The sequence below is a fragment of the Oncorhynchus keta genome, unplaced genomic scaffold (genome assembly GCF_023373465.1).
Source record: "Oncorhynchus keta strain PuntledgeMale-10-30-2019 unplaced genomic scaffold, Oket_V2 Un_contig_14158_pilon_pilon, whole genome shotgun sequence".
Taxonomy (NCBI): Eukaryota; Metazoa; Chordata; class Actinopteri; order Salmoniformes; family Salmonidae; genus Oncorhynchus; species Oncorhynchus keta.
This window is the reverse complement of record NW_026278577.1, coordinates 247,611-275,544: the sequence shown is the minus strand read 5'-3', so window position 1 is coordinate 275,544 and position 27,934 is coordinate 247,611. Positions and strand designations below refer to the sequence as shown.

At 45.4% G+C, this 27,934-nt stretch overlaps 1 pseudogene; it reads left to right on the top strand.

The window, feature by feature from the left end:
- Positions 1 to 14,262, top strand: part of LOC127906008 (copine-4-like) — a 78,911-nt pseudogene extending 64,649 nt beyond the window's left edge.
- The last annotated feature ends 13,672 nt before the right edge of the window (positions 14,263 to 27,934 follow it).

Sequence of the window (27,934 nt, the reverse complement as noted above, 5' to 3'; positions counted from 1 at the left end):
CCTGGCTTTGAAATCAGACTGTCAAAATGCTTTATTTCAAATGCTCATCACCAGCTCTGGGGTGGGTTGTTACCTTAAATTTGCAAAATTGGGGTCAATTTCCTCTTGCACTGAATAACTATTAAATATTAAAAGCATAAATGTATCTTTAATAACACATTAACCAGATAATAAAACCACATTTATCACGTTCTCTCTCATGCCAGCCCAAACACTTTGTAGGGATGCATCAAAAAACGTTTTAACAGTGAGTCTACAGTTTGTTCAGAATCTAAACGGCTTCAGGAAAATGTTGAACAGCCAAAGGTGACCTGCATAATGTCCCACAGACAGGCCTGGATGAAGCCGCTGTCATCGCACACCACAGGGGATCAACGTACGTCAATCAACCTGGTGGCAGCCAGCCTTCCTTTCTTCACATTAAAGTAGACTGTTATTAATGCTAAATACCCTGACTGCCCCACAGGGACATCATGTCTGGAGGAGAGAGGCCAGGTCTGTGCTGTAGTCAGATAATGAGCCCCGAGGGTTAGAACTACCGCACAGACACCGGGGTGGGTAACGGTTAGAGAGGTGAGCCAGCAACCGCAGCGTTTACTGTGAACAGTGAGGCTGTACCAGCTTTATTTGACTGTTTTACTGTGAACAGTGAGGCTGTACCAGCTTTATTTGACTGTTTTACTGTGAACAGTGAGGCTGTACCAGCTTTATTTGACTGTTTTACTGTGAACAGTGAGGCTGTACCAGCTTTATTTGACTGTTTTACTGTGAACAGTGAGGCTGTACCAGCTGGTTTTACTGTACCAGCTTTATTTGACTGTTTTACTGTGAACAGTGAGGCTGTACCAGCTTTATTTGACTGTTTTACTGTGAACAGTGAGGCTGTACCAGCTTTATTTGACTGTTTTACTGTGAACAGTGAGGCTGTACCAGCTTTATTTGACTGTTTTACTGTGAACAGTGAGGCTGTACCAGCTTTATTTGACTGTTTTACTGTGAACACTGTGTACCAGCTTTATTTGACTGTTTTACTGTGAACAGTGAGGCTGTACCAGCTTTATTTGACTGTTTTACTGTGAACAGTGAGGCTGTACCAGCTTTATATGACTGTTTTACTGTGAACACTGAGGCTGTACCAGCTTTATTTGACTGTTTTACTGTGAACAGTGAGGCTGTACCAGCTTTATATGACTGTTTTACTGTGAACACTGAGGCTGTACCAGCTTTATTTGACTGTTTTACTGTGAACAGTGAGGCTGTATCAGCTTTATTTGACTGTTTTACCAGTGAGGCTGTCATTTGACTGTTTTACTGTGAACAGTGAGGCTGTACCAGCTTTATTTTTTACTGTTTTACTGTGAACACTGACGCTGTACCAGCTTTATTTGACTGTTTTACTGTGAACAGTGAGGCTGTACCAGCTTTATTTGACTGTTTTACTGTGAACAGTGAGGCTGTACCAGCTTTATATGACTGTTTTACTGTGAACACTGAGGCTGTACCAGCTTTATTTGACTGTTTTACTGTGAACAGTGAGGCTGTATCAGCTTTATTTGACTGTTTTACTGTGAACAGTGAGGCTGTACCAGCTTCATTTGACTGTTTTACTGTGAACAGTGAGGCTGTACCAGCTTTATTTGACTGTTTTACTGTGAACAGTGAGGCTGTACCAGCTTTATTTGACTGTTTTACTGTGAACAGTGAGGCTGTACCAGCTTTATTTGACTGTTTTACTGTGAACAGTGAGGCTGAAGCATTTGTGTTTTTACTGTGAACAGTGAGGCTGTACCAGCTTTATTTGACTGTTTTACTGTGAACAGTGAGGCTGTACCAGCTTTATTTGACTGTTTTACTGTGAACAGTGAGGCTGTACCAGCTTTATTTGACTGTTTTACTGTGAACAGTGAACAGTGAGGCTGTACCAGCTTAATCTGACTGCTTTAACAATGGCCTAGTAGTAGGCTACTGTGGCTATTTGATTGTAATGTACACTATATATACAATAGTATGTGGACATCCTTTCAAATGAGTGGATTCGGCTATTTCCGCCACACCCGTTGTTGACAGGTGTAAAAAAAAATCTAGCACACAGCCATGCAATCTCCATAGACAAACATTGACAGTAGAATGGCCTTACTGAAAAGCTAGGTGACTTTCAACATGGCACCGTCATAGGATTCCACCTTTCCAACAAGTCAGTTCTTCACATTTCTGCCCTGCTACAGCAGCCCCGGTAAGGGATGTTATTGTGAAGTGGACACATCTAAGAGCAACAACATGTCAGCCTCGAAGTGGTAGGCTACACAAGCTTACAGAACAGACCGCTGGGTGCTGAAGCGCTTAGCACGTAAAAATTATCTGTCCTCGGTTGCAACACTACTACTGAGTTCCAAACTGCCTCTGGAAGCAACATCAGTATAAGAACTCTTCGTCCATGGCTGAGCAGCCGCACACAAGCCTAATATCACTATGCAATTGTTGCAGGAATTAAATTGCTCTATGTTTTAACACCCAATTAAAATTAAACACTCTGTCAATTCATAAGGATTTGTAAGACCCTTATTCTATAATAATGGACAGTGCCCAGTCTTAAAGTCAATCAGCAGAGTTTATTCACGAGAGTACTGAACACGATACAGTTTACCACAGGTTATAAACTGAAAATGACGTCATTAGTTCCAGTACCAACCCGTCTCTTCTCCCACCCTGGTACAAAGGCAGTATCTCAAGCCTTCCCAAATCGTCTCCCTACCAATTTAATATAATTTATGACCCAGCCAAGGTCTTCTTGTGTAGATAAGCATTCTAGCCAGTCTGAAGATATAGTTCATTCATTTCTACCAAGGAACAGACAGTCATTGTTCTAATTCTTGATTATATTTACATACATTATATTCAGTACTAGGATTAAGAAAGAAAATTCATACATATACAGTAACATAATAGTATTCTGATTAGTACATATACAGTAACATAATAGTATTCTGATTGAAATGTATACATAATTAGTCATTATTGATAAAAAATTCCCTTAACAGCAATGCCAAGTGTCGGCTGAGTTGTGTAAAGCTCGTTGCCATTGGACTTGGTGCAGTGGAAACCCGTTCTCTGGAGTGATGAATCTTCACCATCTGGCAGTCCGAATGAATAATGGTCTGGGTTAGGGCTGTGGCAGTCACAACATTTCACAAGCCGGTAATTGTCAAGCATTGTTCCAATTGACCGTTAATTAACATAAAAACATTTAACCTCTTGGCTTCCACACAGCTTACAAGCTGCTGATGCAGACCTTTGGAACATCTACATTTAAAAAGTCTAATGAATCCATTATGTATTTTAGACAGGTCTAAAGAAACATGATATGAAGAAAATGTAGTCTATTTCAGAACAACAGAGTAGCATACTCTGAGTTGTCCTTATGTTAGGTCCTGATCTGGCTATGCCATATGGCTGTGGGACACACTAGGTCATTTAGCATACACGATCTGGTTAGAATTCCATGGCATTATTATATAGTATGAGGAATACAATTGAACAAAGCTGAATGAAATAGAAAGGATATTTCCTCCCATTGATTTGAGGAAGTGCGCACATGTGGCTATTCTGTATTGAGTGGTTGACATAGAAATAGGTACTCCTATATGCTTAATTTAGAGTTATTAATGTAACTTTAGTTGTTCTACAAACGTTGGGCTATATGTTTTGGTTTTTAGTACATTGTAAGGCTGCATGATGAGACTCTAATGATGATTTCAAAAAGTTGCTTGAAAGGCATGAGCTCTGCTTTGTTTTTTTTGTGTAGGCTGTTCAAATCAAATCACATTTATTTATATAGCCCTTCGTACATCAGCTGATATCTCAAAGTGCTGTACAGAAACCCAGCCTAAAACCCCAAACAGCAAGCAATGCAGGTGTTGAAGCAAGTTGGCTCCCTAGAAAGGCCAAAATCCAGGAAGAAACCTAGAGAGGAACCAGGCTATGAGGGGTGGCCAGTCCTCTTCTGGCTGTGCCAGGTGGAGACTATAACACAACATGACCAAGATGTTCAAATGTTCATAAATGACCAGTATGGTCAAATAATAGGTCTGGGACAGGTAGCACGTCCGGTGAACAGGTCAGGATTCCATAGCCGCAGGCAGAACAGTTGAAACTGGAGCAGCAGAAAGAGATAAAGAGAGAATTAGAGAGAGAGCATACTTAAATTCACACAGGACACCGGATAAGACAGGAGAAGTACTCCAGATATAACAAACTGACCCTAGCCCCCCGACACATAAACTACTGCAGCATAAATACTGGATGCTGAGACAGGAGGCGTCACGAGACACTGTGGCCTCATCTGATGATACCCCGGACAGGGCAAAAAAGGACGGATATAACCCCACCCACTTTGCCAAAGCACAGCCCCCACACCACGAGAGGGATATCTTCAACCACCAACTTACCATCCTGAGACAAGGCCGACTATAGCCCGCAAAGATCTCCACCACGGCACAACCAAAGCGGGGCGCCAACCCAGACAGGGAGATCACATCAGTGACCCAACCCACTCAAGTGACGCACCCTCCTAGGGACGGCATGAAAGAGCATCAGTAAGCCAGTGACTCAGCCCCTGCAATAGGGTTAGAGGCAGAGAATCCCAGTGGAAAGAGGGGAACCGGCCAGGCAGAGACAGCAAGGGCGGTTCGTTGCTCCAGAGCCTTTCCGTTCACCTTCACACTCCTGGGCCAGACTACACTCAATCATATGACCCCTGAAGAGATGAGTCTTTAATAAAGACTTAAAGGTTGAGACCGAGTCTGCGTCTCACATGGGTAGGCAGACCATTCCATAAAAATGGAGCTCTATAGGAGAAAGCCCTGCCTCCAGCTGTTTGCTTAGAAATTCTAGGGAGAATTAGGAGGCCTGCTTCTTTTGACCGTAGCGTACGTGTAGGTATGTACGGCAGGACCAAATCAGAGAGATAGGTAGGAGCAAGTCCATGTAATGCTTTGTAGGTTAGCAGTAAAACCTTGAAATCAGCCCTTGCCTTGACAGGAAGCCAGTGTAGGGAGGCTAGCACTGGAGTAATATGATAAATTTTTTTGTTCTACACGCTTCATTTAGTCTCTCATTCAGAATTTGACAAGCACTTGATAATGCCTCAACTTCCCGGCGGCATCCCCTTTGTGTGGCCCTAATGCACCCTAAAGAAACTCCATTCCTTTTGCGGCCAGTGGCTGTTGTTCCCTACTCCCTGAGTGCTGCTGCTCCAAAGCACCTCTCACTCACATGTCTCTCGTGATCGGGTCTTTCTCACAGGCTACAAGTGAAGACAGACACTTTCGGGACACAACTGCGCGCGTCCTTATCCAATTCCGAGGTGCATATTGAAGATATTAGAAGAACTGTCAACATTTACTTTTCAGCCTACAAGATGAATAGGCCTAACCAACAGCAAAAGAACTAACCTATGTCAATCTACTATCCCCCATAGTACAAAAGTTGACCTATTCTGTGCAAGAAATAAATATTCCAAACATAGTCTGAACAGTTGTGGGATGATAGACCCCAAATTTAATACAACCACTAGCATCCCCCAAAAAAACGTTTTTACGCAATGAGGCTGACGCAACAGATTAGAACGTTTAACTTCAAATGTGATACACTATTATGCTATTCCTTCACATTATAAGCGCAGCAATGCGCACACATAGGCTATATGCACGAATGCTCCATTAGTGGGAAAACACCATAATCAAAAGTGGCCACAAATGTGATTTGGCTTGTAATGCTTTTATTATAAAGGTGCATTTCTTTGTGAAAATGATCCTCCCCAAACGTGAAACTAACACACTTCATGTGTATGCCAGTCAGACTCTACACCCCTTGTAAAGAGGATTAATTTTAGGAAGTTATTTGGCCACTTTATTTTTCTATGGGATTGAGGTCAGGGCTTTGTGATGGCCACTCCAATACCTTGACTTTGTTGTCCTTAAGCCATTTTACCACAACTTTGAAGTATGCTTGGGGTCATTGTCCATTTGGATGACCCATTTGCGACCAAGCTTTAACTTCCTGACTGATATCTTGAGATGTTGCTTCAATATATCCACATCATTTTCCTGCCTCATGATGCCATCTATTTTGTGAAGTGCACCAGTCCCTCCTGCAGCAAAGCACCCCCACAACATGATGCTGCCCTCCCGGCTTCACGGTTGGGATAGTGTTCTTCGGCTTGCAAGCATTCCCCTTTTTCCTCCAAACATAACAATGGTCATTATGGCCAAACAGTTCTATTTTGTTTCATCAGACCAGAGGACATTTCTCCAAAAAGTAGGGATTTTGTCCCCATGTGCAGTTGCAAACCATAGTCTGGCGTTTTATGGCGGTCTTGGAGCAGTGGCTTCTTCCTTGCTGAGCGGCCTTTCAGGTTACGTCAATACAAGGACTTGTTTTACTGTGGATATAGATACTTTTGTACCTGTTTCCTCCAGCATCTTCACAAGGTCCTTTGCTGTTGTTCTGCACACAGCCCTAACACTTTTTCACACACTGTAAAAGAATAGACTATAAGAATAGCTTTTATTTTTTCAGCTTTTCAGCTCATCCTCCACTTTCTACCTTGTATTCGTGTCACTCTATCATCTTGCTTGTTTTGATTGGCAGCTGCCCTGATGGATGGAGAGGAGCCAGACAGGTTCTGATCCAGTTCAGAGATTCTTCCCAGGAATAGATCAGTCTCAGTACTTCTTCTGTCAGGCAAGCTTCCAGCCCACCTCCCAAGGCAGAGGGCATAGCTTGCAGTTTTTCATGCAAGAAAACTGACTTCGTGACAGATGCTGTTAGATGTGGACACACACCAATGCGCGCACACACACACGCTCAGTCAAAAACTGTCTTCCTTTGTGCCTGTACAAATGATTGATATTGATATCTGTTTGAAGGTGAACTTTGCATTACTGTGGGTAGAGGGAGTGGCAAGCTGAGACTGCTCTGTGTACACTGTGCTTGTGTAAGATACACTATATATACAAAAGCAGTATGTGGACACCTTCAATTTAGTGGATTCGGCTATTTCAGCCACACCTGTTGCTGACAGGAGTATAAAAAATCAAGCACACAGTCATACAAAAACATTGGCAGTTTCCTGTTTCAGCATGACAATGAGATGTTCGACAAGTAGGTGTCCACATCCACATTGCAGTATAGTGGTCAGTAATCAGACCTCCAGATGTCTGTAGTAGCAGTGGTCAGTGATCAGATCTCCAGATGTCTGTAGTATAGTGGTCAGTAATCAGACCTCCAGATGTCTGTATATAGTGGTCAGTGATCAGATCTCCAGATGTCTGCAGTATAGTGGTCAGTAATCAGACCTCCAGATGTCTGCATAGTGGTCAGTGATCAGATCTCCAGATGTCTGCAGTATAGTGGCCAGTAATCAGATCCAGATGTCTGCAGTATAGTGGTCAGTGATCAGACCTCCAGATGTCTGCATAGTGGTCAGTAATCAGACCTCCAGATGTCTGCAGCATAGTGGTCAGTGATCAGACTCAGATGTCTGCAGTATAGTGGCAGTAATCAGACCTCCAGATGTCTGCAGTATAGTGGTCAGTAATCAGACCTCCAGATGTCTGCAGTATAGTGGTCAGTAATCAGACCTCCAGATGTCTGTAGTATAGTGGTCAGTGATCAGATCTCCAGATGTCTGCAGTATAGTGGTCAGTAATCAGACCTCCAGATGTCTGCAGTATAATGGTCAGTAATCAGACCTCAGATGTCTGCAGTATAGTGGTCAGTAATCAGACCTCCAGATGTCTGTAGTATAGTGGTCAGTGATCAGATCTCCAGATGTCTGCAGTATAGTGGTCAGTAATCAGACCTCCAGATGTCTGCAGTATAGTGGCTGTGCGATCAGATCTCCAGATGTCTGCAGTATAGTGGTCAGTAATCAGACCTCCAGATGTCTGCAGTATAGTGGTCAGTGATCAGACCTCCAGATGTCTGCAGTATAGTGGTCAGTAATCAGACCTCCAGATGTCTGCAGTATAGTGGCTGGGAATCAGACCTCCAGATGTCTGCAGTATAGTGGCTCAGTAATCAGACCCTCCAGATGTCTGCAGTGTAGTGGTCAGTAATTAGACCTCCAGATGTCTGCAGTATAGTGGCAGTAATCAGACCTCCAGATGTCTGCAGTATAGTGGTCAGTAATCAGACCTCCAGATGTCTGCAGTATAGTGGTCAGTAATCAGACCTCCAGATGTCTGTATAGTGGTCAGATCAGATTCCAGATGTCTGCAGTATAGTGGTCAGTAATCAGACCTCCAGATGTCTGCAGTATAATGGTCAGTAATCAGACCTTCAGATGTCTGCAGTATAGTGGTCAGTAATCAGACCTCCAGATGTCTGTAGTAGTGGTCAGTGATCAGATCTCCAGATGTCTGCAGTATAGTGGTCAGTAATCAGACCCTCCAGATGTCTGCAGTATAGTGGTCAGTGATCAGATCTCCAGATGTCTGCAGTATAGTGGTCAGTAATCAGACCTCCAGATGTCTGCAGTATAGTGGTCAGTGATCAGACCTCCAGATGTCTGCAGTATAGTGGTCAGTAATCAGACCTCCAGATGTCTGCAGTATAGTGGTCAGTAATCAGACCTCCAGATGTCTGCAGTATAGTGGTCAGTAATCAGACCTCCAGATGTCTGCAGTATAGTGGTTGTGTGGCAATTAGACCTCCAGATGTCTGCAGTATAGTGGGGCAGTAATCAGACCTCAGATGTCTGCAGTATAGTGGCCAGTAATCAGACTCCAGATGTCTGCATAGTGGTTTGGTAATCAGACCTCCAGATGTCTGCAGTATAGTGGTCAGTGATCAGATCTCCAGATGTCTGCAGTATAGTACAGTAATCAGACCTCCAGATGTCTGTATAGTGGTCAGTAATCAGACCTCCAGATGCCTACAGTATAGTGGCCAGTAATCAGACCTCCAGATGTCTGCAGTATAGTGATCAGTGATCAGATCTCCAGATGTCTGCAGTATAGTGGCTCGTAATCAGACCTCCAGATGTCTTAATGTTGCTGCTCTACACCCTCTCACACTCATCCCTCAGAGAGCCTCTCACTGATGAAATGAAATCTCTCTCTGTGTGTGGACCTCACCCAATTCACATACCCACTCTTTTTTTTTTTTACCAAATTTGCATACCACCCCAACAGATCCACAGATGACGAACCTCTATTGCATTCCACACTGCCCTCTCCCATGTGAGAACACAGTTCATTGACTACAGCTCAGCGTCTCAACACCATAGTGCCCACAAATCTCATCACTAAGCTCAGGACCCTTTGACTGAACACTACTGTTTGAAACTGGAATCCTGACTTCCTGACAGGCCGCCCCCAGGTGGTGAGGGGTAGGCACAACACGACCGCCACTCTCACCCTCAACAAGGGCTCACTTAGAGTGTGCTTAGTCTCCCTCCTGTACTCCCTGTTCAACCACGACTGCCTGGCTGCTCACGACTCCATCATTATGTTTGCTGATGACACGACCCGATGAGACACCTATAGGGAGGGAGGTCAGTGACCTGGCAGTGTGGTGTTCAGGACAACAACCTCTCCCTCAATGTCAGCAAGACAAAGGGAGCCAATTGTGGATGACAGGAAACAGAGGGCAGAGCACATCCCCATCCACATCGATAGGGCTGTAGTGGAGCCGGGTCAAGAGCTTTAAGCTTCCTGGGTGTCCACATCACTAAGAATTAGCATAGCCCACACACACCAACAAAGTCATGAAGAAGGCACAACTCTTCCCCTTCTACAGCTGCACCAATGAGAGCGTCTTTACTGGCTGCATCACCACTTGGCATCCGATCGCAAAGGCGCTTCAGGGATAAGTGTGTACGGCCCAGTACATCACTGGTGCTGAGCTCCCTGCTATCCAGGACCTCTATACCAGGTGGTGTCAGAGGAAGACTCCAGCCACCAAAGTCATATACTGTTCTCCCTGCTTCTGCACAGAAAGCTGTACTGAAGTCTGGAACTAACAGGACCCGGCACACAGTTTTACCCCACTATCTGCACTAACTCTTTGACTCATTACAGACACTGCTGCTACTGTTTATTATCTCTGTTGCCTAGTCACTTTACTCCTACCTATCTACATATGGAACTCCATTACCTCGTACCTCTGGACATGGATTCAGTACTGCTACCCCGTGTATATCGCCAAGTTATCCTTACTCATTGTGGATTTATTCCACTTGTTATAATTTGTTAAAATGTTTCTCTCTACATTTCTCGAAGCATTTCACTGGTAGTCTACACTAGCTGTGAGGGTGTGTGTGTGTGTGTGTGTGTGTGTGTGTGTGTGTGTGTGTGTGTGTGTGTGTGTGTGTGAGTGTGTGAGTGTGAGTGAGTGAGTGAGTGGAGTGAGTGAGTGAGTGAGTGAGTGAGTGAGGAGGTGTGAGTGTGAGTGAGTGTGAGTGAGTGTGAGTGAGTGAGTGAGTGAGTGAGTGAGTGAGTGAGTGAGTGAGTGAGTGAGTGAGTGAGTGAGTGAGTGAGTGAGATGAGTGAGTGAGTGCGACCTAGAGGTTGTGATGGAGGGGTTGTTAATTATAAGTGAAGTTCTCCACAGATGTTTGTGTGTGACCTCAAATGCCCACTCAATCAGTAAACAGCATTACTTCTGCTGCTCAGCCGAATGGGAGGCCACTCATGTGTGATCCATGTGGTGGGTGAGAAGAGATAAATACAAGTCAATGCAGCTGTGAAGGTAACTAACTATTCACAGAGTGACTGCTTCCCTCAAAGTGAAAAAATATCCTGGAATATCATGGGTCTCAATTACTCCACAACGATACCTTCAAACCTGTGTGCATTGCTGTTGGTCGTGGGTGTCCCCAAATACCCAGAGTTCTCCAGAATTACATGACTGTGAGTGTTACTGTGTGTGTGTTATTCTGTGTTTTCCAACATATGTCTATGGGTGCAGGTATCCAAGGGGTGGTGGAGGCCTATCAGACATGCCTTCCTAAGCTTCAGCTCTACGGCCCCACCAACATCGCCCCCATCATCCAGAAAGTAGCCAGCTCCGCTCACAGGAAATGCACACCAAGGAGGCCATGGTAAGCTAGCTGTCAGTTGTCCTCCTCCCTTGGAACCAATCGATTGGGAGCATAGCTTGAACCTAGATTGAGCTTAAATCATGTATTGATGTCACGGGGAGACTTCCAACGTTTTAGGGTTATGCTCAACATGTATTTCCAACACACCCCACATACATTACTCTCTCACGTTTCTCCCCAGTCATTGCCTTCCTTATCTCTGCAGCAGTAAGTTTTCATTCTGCTCATCCTAACGGACGGAGTGATCACAGACATGGCAGACAACCCGCGAGGCCATAGTCCAAGCCTCCCACTTGCCCATGTCCATCATCATTGTAGGTGTGGGAAGTGCTGACTTTTGTGACATGCAGATGCTGGATGGAGATGATGAATCCTTCGTCGCCCAAGGGGGAGCCCTGTCTACGAGACATCGTCCAGTTCGTCCCCTTCCGCAACTTCAAATGTACATGTGAGTCTTTACTGGAACGAGGAGGGTTACCTGAGGAACTAGGAGGGTTACCCGAGGAGCTGGGAGGGTTACCCGAGGAACTGGGAGGGTTACCTGAGGAACTAGGGGTTCCCTGAGGAACTGGAAGGGCTAACAGAGGGACTGGGAGGGTTACCTGAGGAAATGTGGGAGGGTTACCTGAGGAACTGGGAGGGTTACCTGCAGAACTAGGGGGTTCCCTGAGGAACTGGAAGGGTTACCAGAGGGACTGGGAGGGGGTTACCTGAGGAACTAGGAGGGTTACCTGAGGAACTAGGAGGGCTACCCGAGGAACTGGGAGGGGTTACCCGAGGAACTGGGAGGGTTACCTGAGGAAATGTGAGGATTACCTGAGGAACTAGGAGGGCTACCTGAGGAACTAGGAGGGTTACCTGAGGAACTAGGGGAGGTTACCTGAGGAACTAGGAGGGTTACCTGAGGAACTGGGAGGGTTACCTGAGGAACTGGGAGGTTACCTGAGGAACTAGGAGGGTTACCTGAGGAACTAGGAGGGTTACCCGAGGAACTGGGAGTGTTACCCGAGGAACTGGGAGGGTTACCTGAGGAACTAGGGGTTCCTGAGGAACTGGAAGGGGTTACCAGAGGGACTGGGAGTGTTACCTGAGGAACTAGGAGTGTTACCTGAGGAACTAGGAGGGTTACCGAGGAACTGGGAGGGTTACCGAGGAACTGGGAGGTTACCTGAGGAACTAGGAGGGTTACCTGAGGAACTAGGAGGTTACCTGAGGAACTGGGAGGTTACCTGAGGAACTAGGAGGGTTACCTGAGGAACTGGGAGGGTTACCTGTGGAACTGGGAGTGTTACCCGAGGAACTGGGAGGGTTACCTGAGGAAATGTGAGGGTTACCTGAGGAACTAGGAGGGTTACCTGAGGAACTAGGAGGGTTACCTGAGGAACTGGGAGGGTTACCTGAGGAACTAGGAGGGTTACCTGAGGAACTAGGAGGGTTACCTGAGGAACTGGGAGGGTTACCTGAGGAACTGGGAGGTTACCTGAGGAACTAGGAGGGTTACCTGAGGAACTGGGAGGGTTACCTGTGGAACTGGGAGTGTTACCCGAGGAACTGGGAGGGTTACCTGAGGAAATGTTAGGGTTACCTGAGGAACTAGGAGGGTTACCTGAGGAACTAGGAGGGTTACCTGAGGAACTAGGAGGGTTACCTGAGGAACTGGGAGGGTTACCTGAGGACCTGGGAGGTTACCTGAGGAACTAGGAGGGTTACCTGAGGAACTGGGAGGGTTTCCTGTGGAACTGGGAGGGTACCTGAGGAACTGGGAGGGTTACCTGAGGAACTGGGAGGGTTACCTGTGGAACTGGGAGGGTTACCTGAGGAACTGGGAGGGTTACCTGAGGAACTAGGAGGGTTACCTGAGGAACTAGGAGGGTTACCTGAGGAACTGGGAGGGTTCCCTGAGGAACTAGGAGGGTTACCTGAAGAACTGGGAGGGTTACCTGGGGAACTGGGAGGTTACCTGAGGAACTAGGAGGGTTACCTGAGGAACTGGGAGGGTTACCTGGGGAACTGGGAGGTTACCTGAGGAACTAGGAGGGTTACCTGAGGAACTAGGAGGGTTACCTGAGGAACTGGGAGGGTTACCTGAGGAACTGGGAGGGTTACCTGAGGAACTAGGAGGGTTACCTGAGGAACTAGGAGGGTTACCTGAGGAACGAGGAGGGTTACCTGAGGAACTGGGAGGGTTACCTGGGGAACTGGGAGGTTACCTGAGGAACTAGGAGGGTTACCTGAGGAACTAGGAGGGTTACCTGAGGAACTAGGAGGGTTACCTGAGGAACTAGGAGGGTTACCTGAGGAACTGGGAGGGTTACCTGGGGAACTGGGAGGTAACCTGAGTGTTACAGGAAGTGACAGGTTTCTCTCTGTCCTTCTCCAGGGCTCACCTGCAGAGCTGGCGAAGACTGTCTTAGCAGAAGTGCCCAACCAGGTGGTTGACTACTACAACAACAAGGGCATCAAGCCCAAAGTGCCCAGTGAGTTCGAGTCTTCCAGGACATTCGCCCCCTGAGAGGATGGGCCCAACGCACTCGATACAACAGATAGCACCTTACGCTGACTAACTGAAAAGTTTACTGTTTTGCTCTTCGTTTGTTTGTTCTTTTCATTGTGCATGCTTGGCCTCCAAGGCATGCATCTGTAAAGCAACTGTATCATTCAAAGCATTGGTATGGTGGGGACACACAAACGAACAACCAAACTGTCATCCCTACAGATGAACAACTATCGATGAAGGAATGTATAGAACACCCCCGTTCCTTTTTTATAAGAGTTTGTTGAGATTTTGCTAACTTTCTTGATATTCATACGTTGTAAAACATTTTGGACCACAGTGAATGAACTAGCTACCTGCGTTTAGAAACGTCTGCGTCCTCAGTAGTCCATATTGCAGATAAGGCAGATGCATGAACTGTTGTTTTGCATGCTGGTAATAAAGCAGACACTGTTTTCTCACAGTTCATGTTGTTTTCTTAGTGAACAATAGAGTTGACAGTATTGTAGGGATAAAGGACATTCCACTATGAAGCATGTTGACAGCACAAATGTAGTATTCTGGAAGTTCACTGGAGAATATTATGGGCACATAATTTGCCGTTGTCATGTTGCAATGCAGTATTCTGTGAAATTCTGAATTACTTATAATAATAAAAGCTTTATCAATATGCTTGTGTGAAATGTACTATGTTAAAAACTATTGGGTTTCAAGTCAAAATCATAATTGGAATTGTGGTCATATCAATTTGAATTCATTCTATGAAAAATCCGTAGAAAATGCGGAGAACTGAATTGGCAGAATTTCAATATTTTGGTGTGCATGTCAAACTAGTCAAAGGAATTGGGAATTGGGGTCACTTTCTTAGCATTTCCAATGTATTCTATTGATTTAAAAACCTCCATAAAAATGATGGGAATGTTCTGATTGAAGTTGAACAGAACAAGTCTGTCCATGTGCAGCCATGTGAGGACGGTGACAATTCCTCCTAGGATTGGAGTAAGTCACGACTCTCCCTTTGAGGTGTCTGGGGAGGAGGGAGAGAGATGGGGAGGAGGGAGGTGGGGAGAAGAGATGGGGGGTGGAGAGAGGGCGATGGGGAGGGGAGAGGGAGATGGGGAGGAGAGAGGGAGGGAGATGGGGAGGACTGTGGGAGGGAGATGGGGAGAAGACAGTGAGGGAGATGGAGGGAGATGAGGAGAGGGTGGGAGGGAAATGGGGAGAGAGGGGGAGGGAGATGGGGAGAAGGGAGAGAAGGAGATGGGGAGAAGGGAGGGAGGGAGATGGGGAGAAGGGAGAGAAGGAGATGGGGAGAAGGGAGAGAAGGAGATGGGGAGAAGGGAGGGAGGGAGATGGGGAGAAGGGAGAGAAGGAGATGGGGAGAAGGGAGGGAGGGAGATGGGGAGAAGGGAGAGAAGGAGATGGGGAGAAGGGAGAGAAGGAGATGGGGAGAAGGGAGAGAGGGAGATGGGGGAATTGGAGGAAGGGAGATGGGGAGAGCGGGAGGGAGATGGAAAGAAGTGCAGGAAGGAGATTGTGGAGGAGAGAGGGAGGGAGATGGGGAGAGAGATGGGGAGAGAGTGGGAGGGAGATGGGGAGAGAGAGGGAGGAGATGAGGAGAGAGGGAGGGAGATGGGGAAATGAAAGGAGAGAGAGAGGGAGGGAGATGAGGAGAGAGTGGGAGGGAGATGGGGAGAGAGATGGGGAGAGAGTAGGAGGGAGATGGGGAGAAGGGAGAAGGGAGTGAGATGGGGAGAGAGAGGGAGGGAGATGAGGAGAGAGTGGGAGGGAGATGGGGATAGAAAGGAGAGAGATGGGTAGAAGGGAGGGAGGGAGATGGGGAGGGAGATTGTGGAGGAGAGAGTGAGGGAGATAGGGAGGACTGAGGGAGGGAGATGGGGAGAAGAGAGGGAAGGAGATGGGGAGATGGGGAGAGAGAGGGAGAGAGATGGGGAGAGAGAGGGAGGGAGAAGGGAGGGATGGAGAGGAGAGGAGGGAGGGAGGGAGATGGGGAGGACTGAGGGAGGGGAGATGGGGGAGAAGAGAGGGAGAGAGATGGGGAGGAGAGAGGGAGGGGGATGGGGAGAGAGAGGAGGAGATGAGGAGAGAGTGGGAGGGAGATGGGGATAGAAAGGGAGAGAGATGGGGAGAAGGAGGGAGGGAGGGAGATGGGGAGGGAGATTGTGGAGGAGAGAGTGAGGAGATGGGGAGGACTGAGGAGGGAGATGGGGAGAAGAGAGGGAAGAGATGGGGAGATGGGGAGAGAGAGGGAGAGAGATGGGGAGAGAGGAGGGAGAAGGAGGATGGAGAGGAGGGAGGGAGAGAGATGGGGAGGACTGAGGGAGGGAGATGGGGAGAAGAGAGGAGAGATGGGGAGGAGAGAGGGAGGAGATGGGGAGGACTGAGGGAGGGACATAGGAGAAGAGAGGGAGAGAGATGGGAGAAGAGAGGAGAGAGATGGGGAGAAGAGAGGGAGAGATGGGGAGAAGAGAGGGAGAGAGATGGGGAGAAGAGAGGGAGAGAGATGGGGAGGACTGTGGAGGGAGATGGGGAGAAGAGAGGGAGAGATGGGGAGGACTGAGGGAGGGAGATGGGGAGAAGAGAGGAGAGAGATGGGGAGAAGAGAGGGAGAGAGATGGGAGGGAGGGAGAGGGGGAGGGAGATGGGGAGGACTGAGGGAGGGAGATGGGGAGAAGAGAGCTGGGAGGGAGATGGGGAGGAGAGAGGGAGGGAGATGGGGAGGAGAGAGGGAGGGAGATGGGGAGAGAGAGGGAGAGAGATGGGGAGAAGGGAGGGAGGGAGGGGGATGGGGAGGGAGATTGTGGAGGAGAGAGAGGGAGATGGGGAGGACTGAGGGAGGGAGATGGGGAGAAGAGAGGGAAGGAGATGGGGAGATGGGGAGAGAGAGGGGGGAGAGAGAGGGAGGGAGAAGGGAGGGATGGGAGGAGGAGGGAGGGAGATGGGGAGGACTGAGGGAGGGGGATGGGGAGAAGAGAGGGAGAGAGATGGGGAGGAGAGAGGGAGGGGGATGGGGAGAGAGAGGGAGGGAGATGAGGAGAGAGTGGGAGGGAGATGGGGATAGAAAGGAGAGAGATGGGGAGAAGGGAGGGAGGGAGGAGATGGGGAGGGAGATTGTGGAGGAGAGAGTGAGGGAGATGGGGAGGACTGAGGGAGGGAGATGGGGAGAAGAGAGGGAAGGAGATGGGGAGATGGGGAGAGAGAGGGAGAGAGATGGGGGAGAGAGGGAGGAGAAGGAGGGGATGGAGAGGAGGAGGGAGGGAGATGGGGAGGACTGAGGGAGGGAGATGGGGAGAAGAGAGGGAGAGAGATGGGGAGGAGAGAGGGAGGGAGATGGGGAGGAGAGAGGGAGGAGATGGGGAGGACTGAGGGAGGGAGATAGGGAGAAGAGAGGGAGAGAGATGGGGAGAAGAGAGGGAGAGAGATGGGGAGAAGAGAGGGAGAGAGATGGGGAGAAGAGAGGGAGAGAGATGGGGAGGACTGTGGAGGGGGAGAAGAGAGGGAGGGAGATGGGGAGAAGAGAGGGAGGGAGATGGGGGGAGGACTGAGGAGGGAGATGGGGAGAAGAGAGGGAGAGAGATGGGGAGAAGAGAGGAGAGAGATGGGGAGGAGAGAGGGAGGGAGATGGGGAGAAGAGTGAGGGAGATGGGGAGGAGAGAGGGAGGGAGATGGGGAGGAGAGAGGGAGGGAGATGGGGAGAAGAGAGGGAGGAATTGATAGCAATGAGAGGACAGAGATGTCTGAGATGCGTGATGAATACTATAGAAAGGGCAGGCAAGGGCCGTTTCCATATCCAGAGCAGCCGGCAGTCAATTAATTCTGTCCTGGTTCAATATGAACTATCTGACGAGTTGGACAGGCAGCACCATGGAGACAGCCAGGAGGATCAGCCTCCAAAAACAACCAAACCATGTGGCTAATAAAACACATTGCATTCAGTTGTAAGTGCCTTCACTCTCAATAGTGACAGTAACATACAGTTGAAGTTGGAAGTTTACATACACTTCGATTGGAGTCATTAAAACTCATTTTCAACCACTCCACAAATGTCTTGTAAACAAACTATAGTTTTGGCAAGTAGGTTAGGACATCTACTGTGTGAATGATACAAGTCATTTTGACAACAATTGTTTACAGACAGATTATTTAACTTACAATTCACTGTATTACAATTCCAGTGGGTCAGAAGTTTACATACATTCATTTGACTGTGTCTTTAAACACCTTCGAAAATTCCATAAAATGATGTCATGGCTTTAGAAGCTTCTGATTGGCTAATTAACATCATTTGAGTCATTTGGAGGTGTACCTGTGGATGTATTTCAAGGCCTACCTTCAAACTCAGTGCCTCTTTTGCTTTTCTTCATGGAAAATCAAAAGAAATCAGCCAAACCTCAGATAAAAATTGTAGACCTCCACAAGTCGGGTTCATCCTGGTAACAATTTCCCAAATGCCTGAATGTACCACGTTCTCATCTGTACAAACAATAGTACGCAGGTATAAACACCATGGGACCACGCAGCCGTCATACAGGAAGGACACGCGTTCTGTCTCCTAGAGATGAATGTACCTTGGTGCGAAAAGTGCAAATCAATCCCAGAACAACAGCAAAGGACCTTGTGAAGATGCTGGTGGAAACAGGTACAAAAGTATCTATATCCACAGTAAAATGAGTCCTATATCTACATAACCTGAAAGGCCGCTCAGCAAGGAAAAGCCACTGCTCCAAAACCGCCATAAAAAGCCAGACTACGGTTTGCAACTGCACATGGGGACAAATATCGTACTTTTTGGAGAAAATGTCCTGAAACAAAATAGAACTGTTTGGCCATAATGACCATCGTTATGTTTGGAGGAAAATGGGAGGCTTGCAAGCCGAAGAACACCATCCCAACCGTGAAGCACGGGGGTGGCAGCATCATGTTGTGGGGGTGCTTTGCTGCAGGAGGGACTGGTGCACTTCACAAAATAGATGTCATGATGAGGAAGGTAAATTATGTAGATATATTGAAGCAACATCTCAAGACATCAGTCGGGAAGTTAAAGATTGGTCCCAAATGGGTCAGTCCAAATGGACAATGACACCAAAACATACTTCCAAAGTTGTGGCAAAATGGCTTAAGGACAACAAAGTCAAGGTATTGAGTGGTCATCACAAAGCCCTGACCTCAACCCTATAGAAAATTGTGGGTAGAACTGAAAAAGTGTGCGAGCAAGGAGGCCTACAAACCTGACTCAGTTACAGCTGCTCTGTCAGGAGGAACGGTCCAAAATTCACCCAACTTATTGTGGGAAGCTTTGGAAGGCTACCCAAAATATTTGACCCAAGTTAAACAATTTAAAGGCAATGCTACCAAATACTAATTGAGTGTATGTGAACTTCTGACCCACTGGGAATGTGATGAATGAAATAAAAGCTGAAATAAATCATTCTCTATTATTATTCTGACATTTCACATTCTTAAAATAGAGTGGTGATCCTAACTGACTGAAGAAAGGGAATTTTTACTAGGATTAAATGTCAGGAATTGTGTGTAACTGAGTTTAAATGTATTTGGTTAAGGTGTATGTAAACTTCCGACTTCAACTGTACATGTCATGTCCCTGAGAATGATGTCTTGCTTCAGGACAGGCTAAACACATTCTATGCACGCTTTGAGGATAACACAGTGCCACCGACGCGGCCTGCTTACCAAGGACTGTGGGCTCTCCTTCTACGTGGCCGACGCGAGTAAAACATTTAAACGTGTTAACCTCACAAGGCTGCTAGTCCAGACGGCATCCCTAGCTGCATCCTCAGAGCATGCAGACCAGCTGGCTGGTGTGTTTATGGGCATATTCAATCTCTTCAATCTCTGCTGTCCCCACATGATTCAATGGCCACCATTGTTCCCATACCCAAGAAAGCAAAGGTAACTGAACTTAATGGCCATCGCCCCATAGCACTCACCTCTGTTATCATGAAGTGATTTGAGAGACTAGTCAAGGATCATATCACCTCTACCTTACCTGCCACCCTAGACCCACTTCAATTTGCTTACTGCTCCAATAGATCCACAGACGATGCACCGCCATCACTCTGCACACTGCCCTATCCAATCTGGACAAGAGGAATACCTATGTAAGAATGCTGTTTATTGACTAAACAACAGCATTCAACACCTTAGTACCCTCCAAGCTCATTATTAAGCTTGAGGCCCTGGTCTGAACCCCGTCCTGTGCAATTGGGTCCTGAACTTCCTGACGGGCCACCCCAGGTGGTGAGGGTAGGAAACATCACCTTCACTCCGCTGATCCTCAACACCTGGGCCCCACAAGTGTGCGTGCTCAGCCCCATCCTGTACTCCCTGTTCACCCATTACTGCATGGCCAAGCACGCCTCCAACTCAATTATCAAGTTTGCAGACTAGTAGGCCTGATTATCAACAATGACGAGACAGCCTACAGCGAGGAGGTGAGGGCTCTGGGAGTGTGGTGCCTGGAAAACAACCTCTCACTCAACATCAACAAAACAAAGGAGATGATCATGGACCTCAGGAAACAACAGAGGGTGCGCCACCCTATCTACATCAACAGGACCGCAGAGGAGGAGGTGGAAAGCTTCAAGTTCCTTGGCGTACACATCACTGACAAACTGAAATGGACCACCCTCACAGACAGCATGCTGAAGAAGGCGCAACAAAGCCTTTGGCTTGTCACCTAAAACCCTCACAAATCTTTACAGATGCACAATTGAGCATCCGGTGGTGCTGTATCACAGCCTGGTACGGTAATTCACCACCCGCAACCACAAGGCTCTCCAGAGGGTGGTGCGGTCTTCCCAACATTATTAAAGTGAGTAGTGGGCAACTACCTGCCCTCCAGGACACCTACAGCACCCGATGTCACAGGAAGGCCAAAAACGTCTGACTGCTCACCCCACTATCATCTAGAAGGTGAGGTTAGTACAGGTGCATCAAAGCAGGGACCGTGAGACTGAAAAACAGCTTCTATCTCAAGGCCATCAGACTGCTAAACAGCCATCACTAGCACATTAGAGACTGCTGCCTGTAGGCATAGACCAGGAATCACGGGCACCTTTAAGGAATGGAACACTACTCACTTTAATAACGTTTACATATGTATCTGGCATTACTCATCTCATATGTAGATACTGTATTCTAAACTGTTCTACGGTATCTCATTCACTTAATAATGCTTACATATCGTGCATTACCTACCTCATATGTATATTTTTTTTCTATACTATCTCTACAGCATCTTAGTCCGTTCCACTCTGACATTGCCTTTCCATATGTATATAGTCTTACTAGATTCCTACTTAGATTTGTGTGTATGGGGTGTATGTTGTTTAATTTGTTATGTATTACTTGTTAGATAGTACTGCACTGTCAGAGCTAAAGCACAAGCCCTTTGCTCCACCCGCACAACATCTGCTCATCACGTGTTTGTGACCAATACAATTCAATTTGATTTGATTTGATACTGGAGTGATGACACTCGAGGTGTGTCCTGTGTTTGTGCCGTGAGCGTTTGTTTGAACCAGCCTTCCCTGCTGTGTTCTGTGAAAGTCGACATCTGTTGATGGGTACATACTGTAGGGGGCTGGTGTTACATCAGTAAGAGTCCTATGATGGGGAAGAGTTGCAGTGAGTCATCTGTTATGGAGGACTACATGACAGAACCAAACGGTATGTCTGACAAGCAAGAAATGGGCTCGTCAACACAACTCCCGTTAGGACTGGTGCTGAGGAAATATGGAACAATGCAGAGACACACACACACACACACACACACACACACACACACACACACACACACACACACACACACACACACACACACACACACACACACACACACACACACACACACACACACACACACACACACTAGCAGACACACTCTACACACACGTACACTCTGGTATAGTTGTATGTTGGTATTGTACATTTGGTGTTGTAGATTTGTAGTGGTGTCATAATGTTTTTGATGTAAATGTTGTTTTATGTATTTCTTATGTGCCTAATGTGTTTGGAACCCAGCAAGAGTAACTGCAGCCTTGGCAACTGTTAATGGGTCCCTAATCAAATATTACTGAATACTCAACGCATAAACAATAAATCATAATTACATTACATCAGATTAGACAACGATGGGTCGTTTGATTTCAATCACTGCTTATAGTTCATCACATACTGTATGAGTCACATATGAGTCACGTAATGTAAATGTCACACCAATTTAGAATGGGCTTTTTGTCCTTGTCCCGGCTGTTCTTGGAAAGTATTTCACTCTCTAATTGCTTAACTGCTAACATCTGACTATACTATTTTAAGCAAATGTATCTAAAGGCTATAGGTTAAGGATTCTGACATTTTGGGTTGTATTGTATATCTTTGGGAAGTAAGGGAAGGACATTCAAATAGGTAACTCAAAATTCAAGGGATATTTTCCATTTTCTGCATGGCTGTATGCAATCTCTTAACCAACGTCTGAAATGAAAATGACTTGAGGTTTATACCGTGTGTGTGTGTGTGTGAGTGTGTGAGTGTGTGTGTGTGTGTGTGTGTGTGTGTGTGTGAGTGTGTGAGTGTGTGAGTGTGTATGTGTGTGTGTGTGTGTGTGTGTGTGTGTGTGAGTGTGTGTGTGTGTGTGTGTGTGTGTGTGTGTGTGTGTGTGAGTGTGTGAGTGTGTGAGTGTGTATGTGTGTGTGTGTGTGTGTGTGTGTGTGTGTGTGTGTGTGTGTGTGTGTGTGTGTGTGTGTGTGTGTGTGTGTGTGTGTGTGTGTGTGTGTGTGTGTGGTGCGCCACACATTTCAGATAGGGTTATAAATGGTTGAGGGTGCAATGTGTCGTCAAGGGGAATGAAAGTTCTCTTTCCTCCTGGATATACATTATATCCCATCTAGATTCTAGAGAATCATAAGACGTTTTCTGTCCTGAGAATAAATCATCTTTCCCACGTTTTTCACTCACACCGGAGAGGATATTTAAAACATTTACATTTCCTCTATATATATTGTGTATCCAAAACCCCCAGCGCCAACCAGCTCCTTGGTTGGTTGTGTTGCGGGTCACTGCCATGGTAATTTACCAATGAAAAAATCCATAGAGAACGCTCACTGGCCAAGGGTTCATAATTAGACCCATCATTGATCTGCCAGTGCCAGGAGACAGGAGAGCTTCAATCTGTAACACTTAAATGACACAGTATTATTTCATATGGTAATTATTGTATCTAGTATTTACTAAGAAATTATGTGGAAACAAAAGATATTGATACTTCAATTCAACACAATTAGTAACTAGCTACCTACCAAATGGTACCTTCCTATTTAAATGTCAGGTAAAGAGCAGAATAAACCATAAACCTTCAATCATTAGCCTGGTTCCCCTGTCAGGGCTTGGATTAGCAGAAAGAGGACTGTTGTTGCCATATAGTTATTGTGTTATTTAAGCCATAAGGCCAGAGGGTGTGTGGTATATGGCCAATATACCTTGGCTAAGGGCTGTTGTTGTGCACGACCCAACGCGGACTGCTTGTATACAGCCCTTAACCATGGTATATTGGCCATATACCACAAACCCCCGAGGTGCCTTATTGCTATTATAAACAGGTTTCCATCGTAGTTAGAAGAGTACAAATGCATGTTTTGTCATACCCATGGTATAAGGTCTGATATACCATGGCTTTCAGCCAATCAGTGTTCAGGGCTCGAACTACCCAGTTAATAATGTACATTGGCTAAAACTGCATCCCAGCCGTGTGTATATGAGACTATATACCATGGGTATGAGGCAAAAATACTTGTTTACATTTACATTTACATTTAAGTCATTTAGCAGACGCTCTTATCCAGAGCGACTTACAAATTGGTGCATTCACCTTATGACATCCAGTAGAATAGTCACTTTACAATAGTGCATCTAAATCTTAAAGGGGGGGGGGTGAGAAGAAATACTTATCCTATCCTAGGTATTCCTTAAAGAGGTGGGGTTTCAGGTGTCTCCGGAAGGTGGTGATTGACTCCGCTGTCCTGGCGTCGTGAGGGAGTTTGTTCCACCATTGGGGGGCCAGAGCAGCGAATACATATATATATACATATATACATACATAGATATATATATATACACATATATATATACATATATACATATATATATACATATATACACATATATATACATACATATATACATACATACATATATATACATATATATACATATATACATATATACATACATATATATATACATATATACATATATATATATATATACATATATACATACATATACATACATATACATATACATATATATATATATATATATATATATATATATATATATATATATATATATATATACATATATACATATATATATATATATATATATATACATATACATACATATATATATATATATATATATATATATATATATATATATATATACATATATACATATATATACATATATATACATATATATATACATATACACATAAATATATATATATATACATATATATATACATACATACATATACATACATAAATATATATACATATACATATACATACATATATACATACATATATATATACATATATATGTTTACTGTTCTATTTGAAGTATCACTACACACACCACGGCAAATGACAAGTGAAAAGCAAAGCAATAAGGCTTATTTTTAACACATTACATCCCCATCTTTTAACCAACAATTGGGATTTGTATAAACCTGCTGTCTGTGTTATTGTTCAGAGTGACTCATCTTCAGCTGACCAAGCAGTGGACCATGTTCATGTCAAGTGGGTGCAATTATGGTGGTAATAGTGGGAGGAAACATTTTAATGGGAAGAAATGTGTCTCCCAGATAACCCACAGCCTTCATTACCATCTCCGTTCTCCACTAGTTTGCCGCTAGACTAGCTGAATATATATTTTCTAGCTGGGAGCAATTTTGGCAATTTTCACTCTAAATTGCCAATATTCTAGATGTCTATCTGATGAAAAGAATTGAGAAAGTATATTGTTTGTTTGCCTCATATTATACCAGTTGATAGTGTAACTACATACAGTTAGAGTAGAATAAATATAAATGATTTACTGTTAAACAAACATGCCGTTTGTGTACATTCTATGATTACTGAATATTAAATAAATGTGTTTGAATGCTACTAATGAGTAATTCAGCCAGGATGGCGAGCATGGAATCTCTGCAGAAAAAAGAAGAAAAAAACAGCTGTGGCTTTATTCTGAAGGTGTTGATACTGAAGGTCTTGACTCTGAAGGTCTTGACTCTGAAGGTCTTGATACTGAAGGTCTTGACTCTGAAGGTCTTGACTCTGAAGGTCTTGATACTGAAGGTCTTGATACTGAAGGTCTTGACTCTGAAGGTCTTGATACTGAAGGTCTTGACTCTGAAGGTCTTGACTCTGAAGGTCTTGACTCTGAAGGTCTTGATACGGAAGGTCTTGACTCTGAAGGTCTTAATACTGAAGGTCTTGATTCTGAAGGTCTTGATTCTGAAGGTCTTGACTCTGAAGGTCTTGACTCTGAAGGTCTTGATACTGAAGGTCTTGACTCTGAAGGTCTTGATTCTGAAGGTCTTGACTCTGAAGGTCTTGATACTGAAGTTCTTGACTCTGAAGGTCTTGATACTGAAGGTCTTGATTCTGAAGGTCTTGATTCTGAAGGTCTTGACTCTGAAGGTCTTGACTCTGAAGGTCTTGATACTGAAGGTCTTGACTCTGAAGGTCTTGATTCTGAAGGTCTTGATTCTGAAGGTCTTGACTCTGAAGGTGTTGATTCTGAAGGTGTTGATTCTAATGGTCTTGATTCTAAAGGTCTTGATTCTGAAGGTCTTGATTCTAATGGTCTTGATTCTGAAGGTAAGACTCTTCAGTAAGTCATCATCTTATGCAGTCTCCAAGTTGTCCTAACAGCTGTGCCAGAACACCCAACATTCCCACAGACACAGGTGGTTATTACCTCAGATAAAAACACCCATTTCCTGCTTTGTTGATTCCTCTATTGTCTAAACCGGTGTCCAGAATGTCCCTCTAGTCTTTGTACTGTGTCTAAACCTGCTATTTGGCTCAGGAGGTTAATGCCATGCACATTAACCATTAGAGGGATGGGAATTGGGCTAATGACGGTCTTGTTCACAGAGGAAGAACAGTGAAAGGGCTTGATTAGCTTCAGAGAGGACATATCGTAATTGAGCTGCTAGCTAGCATAGACTGGTGACCGGGAGGGAGCTAGCCTCTGAAGAACGATGACTGTACAGACACAGCACAGTTGACGAACAGACACATCACTGGTGAAAAGTGACTTTACGCCCTCATGTCAAAGTGTTTAGCTAAGGTACCTGTCTGTCAGACATAATAACAGGTTTGGCACGGGCTGCAATTTAGAGTAGCTGTTTGCTCCATGCAGCATGACAGTGTTACATCATTTGATATGTTAACTGTCTAAACATGACTAAACACAGGGAACCTCTTATGTTGTGCTAATGACATTCTAACACACAGACGGCTGGTGGTACCTTCATTGGGGAGGACAAGCTCATAGTAATGGCTGCTCATAGTAATGGCTGCTCATAGTAATGGCTGCTCATAGTAATGGCTGCTCATAGTAATGGCTGCTCATAGTAATGGCTGCTCATAGTAATGGCTGCTCATAGTAATGGCTGCTCATAGTAATGGCTGCTCATAGTAATGGCTGCTCATAGTAATGGCTGCTCATAGTAATGGCTGCTCATAGTAATGGCTGGAATGGAATGAATGGAATGGTATCAAACACATCAGACCCATGATTTCCTTTTGTTTGATACTATTCCATTCACTTCATTGCAGGCATTATTATGATCCGTCCAAAGTCACCCAGCGACAAGAGTCGTCTGCGTTGAGAACCAGCATTTAGAGTGGTTCTGACACCTGGCTTCACTACAGCTGTCCTTCCCCTGACACACATCTTTCTACTGTTTACTGTCTCATATTTAAGATGGACAAAGTAGCCAAATTGTTAATGGGAGCCACTACTAGAAAACGGTGTTCACTGAGGCCTAACGCTGACCTCAGCATACCCTGCTCTCCATTTCAGCCGACTGCACCCACCATGACTCAGCAACAAAGATGAAATAGTATTCAAAAGTTGTATTAGTCGTATGTACGGGATATGCATGGTATACATCGTCCAACCAAATGCTTACTTGCAGTAATAAGAAATAATACAAGATAAGAATACGAACATTTTGGAAATTTCTCAGGAGAATAGAATAAACATTCTAGCATAAGTATAATGAAGTAAGAAATAATTTATAGTCCAATATTTACATGTATATTGGGGAAAGGGGGGTGGCAGTGTATAAACTGAGCAGCATAAAAAGAGTCTGTCTGGTAGCAGCGTGTGTGTGTGTGTGTGTGTGTGTGTGTGTGTGTGTGTGCGTGCGTGCGTGCGTGCGTGCGTGCGTGCGTGCGTGCGTGCGTGCGTGCGTGCGTGCGTGAGTGAGTGAGTGAGTGAGTGAGTGAGTGAGTGAGTGAGTGAGTGAGTGAGTGAGTGAGTGAGTGAGTGAGTGAGTGAGTGAGTGAGTGAGTGAGTGAGTGAGTGAGTGAGTGAGTGAGTGAGTGAGTGAGTGAGTGAGTGAGTGAGTGAGTCAGTCCAGTTCAAGTGTTCAGCAGTCTGGTGGCTTGTTTGATTTGAAGTTTTGGCAAAAGTTAAGGATTCCGTAGTTTATACATTGTGACTATGCATTGGATGTGGCATTTGACAAAGAAAGGTGTTAGTAGGGACTCCAGGAAGTAGTTTTCTTCGAGTTAGAGAACAGAGGCTGTTGTGTTAAGTTGATCGATGGGATATAAAATACCTTGTGCCACTCTGGAGAGGTGGGCTGCGTGTGAGACTACTGTTTGGGGCAGATGGTTAGAGGCAGGGTTCTGCTAGGGGACTGAATCAGTTCCGTCTTTGTTGTAATCATCCCAGAGAGAGAGAGACATAAGTAGGTGTCTGCTGTCGGGTCCTGGTGAGGCTCAGCTTCTGGGAAATGTCACCTTCTTCCTCCTCTTTCCTCTCACACGCTCTGTACCACAGGTAGAACATCTTATTCAGCCCACTGTCACTGCTGATAGTAGCAAGGTACTGTCAGACATGATTATGTAGGCCAACATTTTATTTTATTTGTCCCATTCTGTGTGGTATACTGTATGCACTGTATTTGTCCCATTCTGTGTGGTATACTGTATGCACTGTATTTGTCCCATTCTGTGTGGTATACTGTATGCACTGTATTGGTCCCATTC